The 6,690-nt window shown below is 43.5% G+C and overlaps 1 protein-coding gene across 1 annotated transcript in view; it reads left to right on the top strand.

Moving 5' to 3' along the window:
* The window catches only part of UBE2G1 (ubiquitin conjugating enzyme E2 G1), a 97,465-nt gene that overhangs the window by 47,018 nt on the left and 43,757 nt on the right, over positions 1-6,690 (top strand). The window lies entirely within an intron of this gene.

Raw genomic sequence — 6,690 nt, 5'->3', positions numbered from 1 at the left:
CGTAAGCCGTAAACCCAGGTTTTGTGTCCAGCCTCAGTGGAAGCACAGGGCAAGAGGGGAGCAGGATGGAGACTTTGTCTAAGGAAGCTGGCAATCTAGCACGGGAGAGGAGGGGGCTTAAGAATTTGGAAGGGTACGGTGTGGTGGCATTACATCCATTCACAGTGTTGTACAACCGTCGCTGTCACCAGAAAGGTGTTTGAGCAGGGGAGATTGTGACCTAAAGTGCTGCGTGAATATTTTTTGGTTTGATGAGTTGTTGGACTATTGTTTTTTCTCTTATTCAAAAAGTGGTTTATGGTGGCTGATGGGGATTCTTTAAGTGCCTAAATGTGTACATGTGCTCCCACCCCTGTGCCATATCCCGGTCCTTCTCTGGTATACTTTATATTTGCTTGTATGTCTTTCCTGACCAGAATGAGCAATCCTCAGGGCTGTTCTCTCAAGGTCAAAGGGAGTGACGACTGTTTTGCTCATTGCTGTATCTCCAGTGTCTCGTACATACACAAGTAAATTTTTGAATAAACGAGTAAGTTAGGCAAGTTGACATCATTTACTTACAGGGAGAGCAAAGGGGGGAAATGGATACAGGCATAGAGTATTCATTAGAATTAGCTTTTAATAAAAATACATACCAAACAATTTTGTGTTCTTACTGCTGGTATAAACTGGCTATTAATTATTCTCACAGCCAAAATTTAGAGGTGGATTTGATAAGTTACACAGTTCATGGAATAGAAAAGAAAAAAAATAAGCCAAATGCTCTGAAGAAGCCTACACATTGCTGAGGTCAGAAAATTATTTCTCTTGAATGCCTTCCCTCATAAGGAAGGTACTATTTGAATATAATAAATAACACCCTTCCAGTCAACACAGAAGACAGCGGCCTTCAGTATGGGTGGAAAACAGTTGGGATCGTTTTATCGTGTTTTAGGGTTAAACCTAGGCTAATGACGTTAACAGTAGCAATGCTGGAAGAAGAGAGATGCTAGAGACATTTTGGAAGGAAGGAACATCAAGCATGGGTGACTAGAGGGTCTTTTTAAAAATGTTTATTTGAGAGAGCGCGTGTAAGCAGGAGAGCGCAAACAGGGAGGGGGCAGAGGGAGAGGGAGAAGCAGACTCCGCGCTGAGCAGGGAGCCCAACGGGGGTCTCGATCCCAGGACCCTGGAATCATAACCTGAGCCGAAGGCAGACGCTTCACTGACTGAGCCACCCAGGTGCCTCTAGAGGGTCTGTTTACGTTGAGGGAACTGGTCATAAATGGAAGGGGTGACCAGAGAGTAAATCCTGACCCTGCATGGTTCAGGAAATGGAGGAGGTTGAGAAGGGAGAGAATGTTGTAGGATGAAAATAGACTCAGTACCCCTCCTGCCATGAAAATAGCTTCATTTTCAGATTATAAAAATATTCAAAATACTAAAACGCGAGATGCCTGGGTGGCTCAGTCGGTGAAGCATCTGCCCTCGGCTCAGGTCATGATCTCACGGTCCTGGGACTGATCCCTGCATCAGGCTCCCTGTAAGCTTCCGCCTCTGCAGCTCCCCCTGCTTGTGTTCTCTTTCTCTCTCTCTGACAAATAAATAAGTAAAATGTTTTAAAAAATACAAAAAAGCTACATATAGAAAAAAACATTTTGCAACATTTTCTCAAGTATTGTATTTTTTTTCAAAAGTTTTTATTTATTTGAGAGAGAGAGAGCGCATGTGCATGAGCCGGGGAAGGGGCAGAGGGAGAAGGACAAGCAGACTCTGCACTAAGTGTGGAGCCTGTTGTGGGGCCAGTCCCAGGACCCTGAGATCGGAACCTGAGCCGAAATCAAGAGTCAGGCACTCTACTGACTGAGCCACCCAGACGCCCGTCAAGTGTTGTATTTTCAGAGTTACACCAACAGAGGCTTTCGGGTAGCCTGTCAGCTTTCTGTATATAAGCCCTGTTAGCCTGACATGTTTTTCTTGTTTTGTGAAACAAAAATATAAGATGGCTTTCATCTCCAAAAAAGGGCCTATTTTAGAGATGACAGATTTGCTTTCCACTATTACCGTCTTTATTAATAATTTTTTGCAGTTCACCAGGAAAATTTGTTGTGGCCTCATGATCAGCAGAGGCTGTTTTACCAGCGATATTTAATGCACCTTGTCTTGCGCCGTCCCTGAGCCTCTGAGACCGTCCAGGACCTGCTTTACAACACAACTACTGAATCCTGGTCTTCTCTCTTTTCACCTTCTTCACACGTTTGAAGACACTGAATGCCTGTTGCTGTATCTGCACGGAGCTCGGTGCCGTCCGTGCTGACTCTGGTTATAAATCTGCCGTAGAAGGGTTTCTCTGCTTTTCAGAACAACACCACGCCATGCGCAGCCATCTGCATCTCCTTCAGCTTTAGTTCTTGTGCAAAGAAACAGTCTTACGTGTGGTAGAGGGAGGTGTGATCATAGCGAAGCTCTTGTCCTTGGGGTTGTTGGAAGGTCTGTGGTCTTCTGGGCCTCTGGCTGATGTTCACCTGTGTCTTCCCAGGACATCCCGTCTCCTTAGAAGCCATGGTTGCTTGATGTGGAGATCAGCGTAGTAGTGTTTGAGATGCCTGTGCTGACCCTGCAGCAGGGCTCTCTCCTTCTGCCAGTGGGATTATAATAACAACAAGCACACACAGATCAATAGTGATTAGAATTACAAGAACATCATCTGTCAGTACCATCGTAGGGAAGGTTTGAAGAGGAGTTTAAGGTGTGATGGGGATGTGCGCCAAAAAGTGAAATTATATGTTATTGTATATATATGTAGATGATATAAATTAACATAGCAATATACCACTGCCGTCTCCACCTAGTCACACGGGTTTCTCTCCTCTTTGGAGGCAATCTTGGCCTGGCCTCCTGCTTAGAGTGTTTGTCTCCTAATGCAGGGGTGGGGGAGATTGGGCCTACTTAAAGGAAGAACCAAGAATCAACATTGTGTTTAATATGCATTTGTGACTTAATTTGTATCACCCACCCTAGTTTTTACTTTGTGCGTTGCCTTTTTTGGTATTCATTATGTGAATCCACTTTACACATGCACCAAAAGTACATTAAAACTTGGTCGTGTGTTAGGTGTTTTTGTTGTGTTTTGTTTTGTTTTGTTTGTTTTTTTCTTTAAGTAAGCCAGCTCTACACCCAACGTGGGGCTTGAACTCACAACCCTGACATCAAGAGTCTCATGCTCTACAGCTGAGCCAGCCAAGTCCCCCTAGTAATTTTTTCCTATCATTCATTTCTGTGTAGACAAAGCTGAGTTTCATATCTTGCTTATAGTCCAGCTAGAGAATAAAAAAATAAACTAAATTATTTTGGTAAAGTTTATATTATGTGTAAGTGTATAATGTGATAGAAGTTGTGGACTTACTCCTCTCTTCCCCAGTGGACAATTTTATAAATTCCCAAAGAGCCTGTTTCTGTCTAGCAGGTTGTGTTGACCTGTTTATTCTGATATTCATCTGACTTTGTTTTAATTACTTCATCATAAAGTTATGAAGTTTCCTCTTTCATTTGAGCCCATTATAACCTTGATATCAAAATCTGACAGCATGGAAACACCTGGGCCAGAGGGGAGGGGGAGGGGTGGGCTGCATGGGCCTAGGGGGTGGGCGGACCAGGCTTCCCGTGATGGAAGGAATAATCCGCGGGAATAAAAGGCACAGCATAGGGAACGTAGTCAGTGACACTGTGACAGCCTCGTGTGGTGCCAGGTGACGAGCACAGCCTCAGGTATAGAGAGGTCGAAGCACTACGTCGTACACCTGAAACTAGCGTAACTGTGTGTCAACTAGACTCAGAACGTTTATTAAAAAAAGAAAAACACTCTGGACCCATCCTAGTATAGATGCCAGCATCCTCCGTACAGGCCTACAAGTTAAAGCTGCAGAGGAGTGGAGGAGCAGCGCGGTTCTACGAAGGAATGCTGTGGCGGCGCTCCCGTTACTGCCGGGACCGCGCGCTCCCACGCTGGAGAGACGCGCGCTCCCGTTCCCGCCGGGACCGCGCGCTCACACGCTGGAGGGGAGACGCGCGCTCCCGTTCCCGCCGGGACCGCGCTCACACGTTGGAGGGGAGACGTGCGCTCCCGTTCCCGCCGGGACCGCGCGCTCACACGCTGGAGGGGGGACGCGCGCTCCCGTTCCCGCCGGGACCGCGCGCCCACACGCTGGAGGGGGACGCGGGCTCCCGTTCCCGCCGGGACCGCGCGCTCACGCTGGAGGGGGGACACGCGCTCCCGTTCCCGCCGGGACTGCGCTCACACGCCGGAGGGGAGACGCGCTGGAGAAGAAACAGTTCCGTGTTAGTGTGCAGCAGTGGTAATACACATATGTGTCAAGAGACCTTTGAAAAAAATCCAACTTTCATTCTTTCCGTTTAAAACCAAACAGCAACAACAGAACAATTTAGAGCCTTAGGAAAAGAATGAACTTGCTTTAATGTGTAAATAATAGTTGTAGAAAATTAGCAGTAATTTTATGTATATTTTTAAAGAGTCAGTAATAGTGAAAAGGTTATATCGCCATTGTTCATATTTTTAATATTCTAGCTAATACAGGAACACAAGACAAAAAGTGAAAGACAAATAATGGAAAAAGAAATCAAATGATGTGTAATCAAAGGCAGATCTCCTGTAAAAGAGGAAAATCAACTGAAAGTTAGAAACAGGGGCTAGGATGGATATCTGAATATAATATTTAAAAGTTGATAATTTTACTTAATAAAAGATTTTAAGAAAAAAAATCTTTTAAAAACGCTAAATGACAGAAACGGTGTGTTATTTATTTGTAGTTAGTGTATAAAATAAAGCTGACCTCACTAATTAACAGTAAGTTAGTTTTTGTTTACCAGTTCAGAATACATAATGTTGTTTGGAGCTGTAGTAAATTTAAAACAGCTCTAAGTAGGGACTTTACTAAATAGGATTTAGCACATACCAGCAGAAACATATTTTAAACTCTGGGACGCAGTCTACATCTGTATAAACAATTAGTTTAAACAAATACCTGCTTCCGCGCTCTTCGTTTCCGTGCAAGATCGTGAGAGGACTTCCTGCTTTAGCGGACACCTGAGCGCTGGCTGGACCTGGTTGAGGGTTTCACTGATGATTGAAAACTCGGTTTGACCAAGCTGGTCATCCTGTTTGATAATGTACTAACACGTAGCCTAGCTTTTTTTTTTTTTTTTTTTTAACGTGAAAACATTAAGGACACAGCAGGAGAGTTGGACTTTTCTTGCATGCTGGTGTCTCAGATTTGTATGTAAAACTTGGCTTCCAACTTAAGTAAATGATGAGAGTTTGGGTGCTGTAAATATCAGGTGCCTTTGGCCCTAAATCCCACACCATTCTGTAACTTTTGAGTGTAGAGTTTATCAAGGAAATTGGGTGGGGTGGAGGGGACATTACATGGTTCACTGGGTGTGTGGTCCTAACCTTCATCTGATGGTATATGTCACTGCATCTCATTTCTTTGTGAAGTTGTTTCGTGTTGTCCTTTCAAAGCTGGTGGAATGCAGTGAAGCCAAACCACTGGTCAGCAGAGGGAAGAGTTTCCGTTGGCTTTGGTTCCAGCGCCTTTAGAACTACCTGCTTTCTGTGTAGATGGTCAGCAGCCATCTGCCTCCATACCTTTTCCTTTTTTCTTTCTTTCTTTTAATTTCTTTTTACTTGTTTTATTTTTTTTTATACAGTAGTTTATTTCCAATTTTTTCTTTAGGGATCTGCCGTTTCCCCCAATTGGAAATAGGTTACATGTCTGTCTGTCACACATTTTATCTGGACTTTGTGGAACACTTGTCTTAGGTCATTACAGGTGCCCTGAAAAGCTAGTAGAGAAAGCATGTGTGTGCGCTCACACCATCAGCTTTTATCTCCTGAATATTTTTTAAAAGACTCCCTACCATTAAGTTCTTCCATTTTCCTCTTTGCCTGAAATATGCTTTTTTCCAGTCATAAAAACAAGTATTACAGAAAATTTAGGGAAATTTAGGGGTTTAATTTTTAGTGGTTTATTTGGAATCCTTTCTCGGTGCTCTACTGCCAACTTAGAAGTTTGTGCGTGTACAACAAATGACGGAATTGGACTCTCATTTGGGCTTATTTCAGTTTCTTGGTAGATAGATAGTCAAGGCGAGTGAAACACTTGATAAGGAAATGCTGTTACAGACGGGTCCGAAGGCAAGCAATGAGTTAGGGCTTGATCACCTTCTCTTCCAGGGTCCACCCACAGGTGGCTTCCAGATCCTGGAGAAAAGATAGATTATTTAATAAAATGCCCTGGAACAACTGACTAGTCCTATTTGGGATAGGTAGATGGGAACTGGATTCATATCTTTATGTTTACATGAATTATAAAAGGATCATGATAGTTACTAAGTGTTTACAACGTGCCAAGTACTAGGTTAGACACTGTACGTGCCTGAGTATATTCCTCAGACATGAAATAGACACTGTTATCCTCGTTTTACAGATTTGGAACCTGACTGTGGCCAGACCATTAGCCAGTAGTTGAAATAAAAAAAGACCACTAGATAAAGCAATCAAGACTATTTTAGTCTGGGCTAGACGGAGGGGGTTTTTCTAAGCATGACAAACTAAGGAACCATGAAGGTGGACTTTTTTTTTTTTTTTTTAAACATACATTGCTTCAACTTCTGCTTAGCAAAAAATGAAAA

This window comes from Ursus americanus, chromosome 14 (genome assembly GCF_024610735.1).
Source record: "Ursus americanus isolate L20-20 chromosome 14, mUrsAme1.1.p, whole genome shotgun sequence".
Classification (NCBI taxonomy): Eukaryota; Metazoa; Chordata; class Mammalia; order Carnivora; family Ursidae; genus Ursus; species Ursus americanus.
The sequence above is the reverse complement of the archived record's forward strand: the minus strand, read 5'-3'. Positions and strand labels throughout refer to the sequence as shown.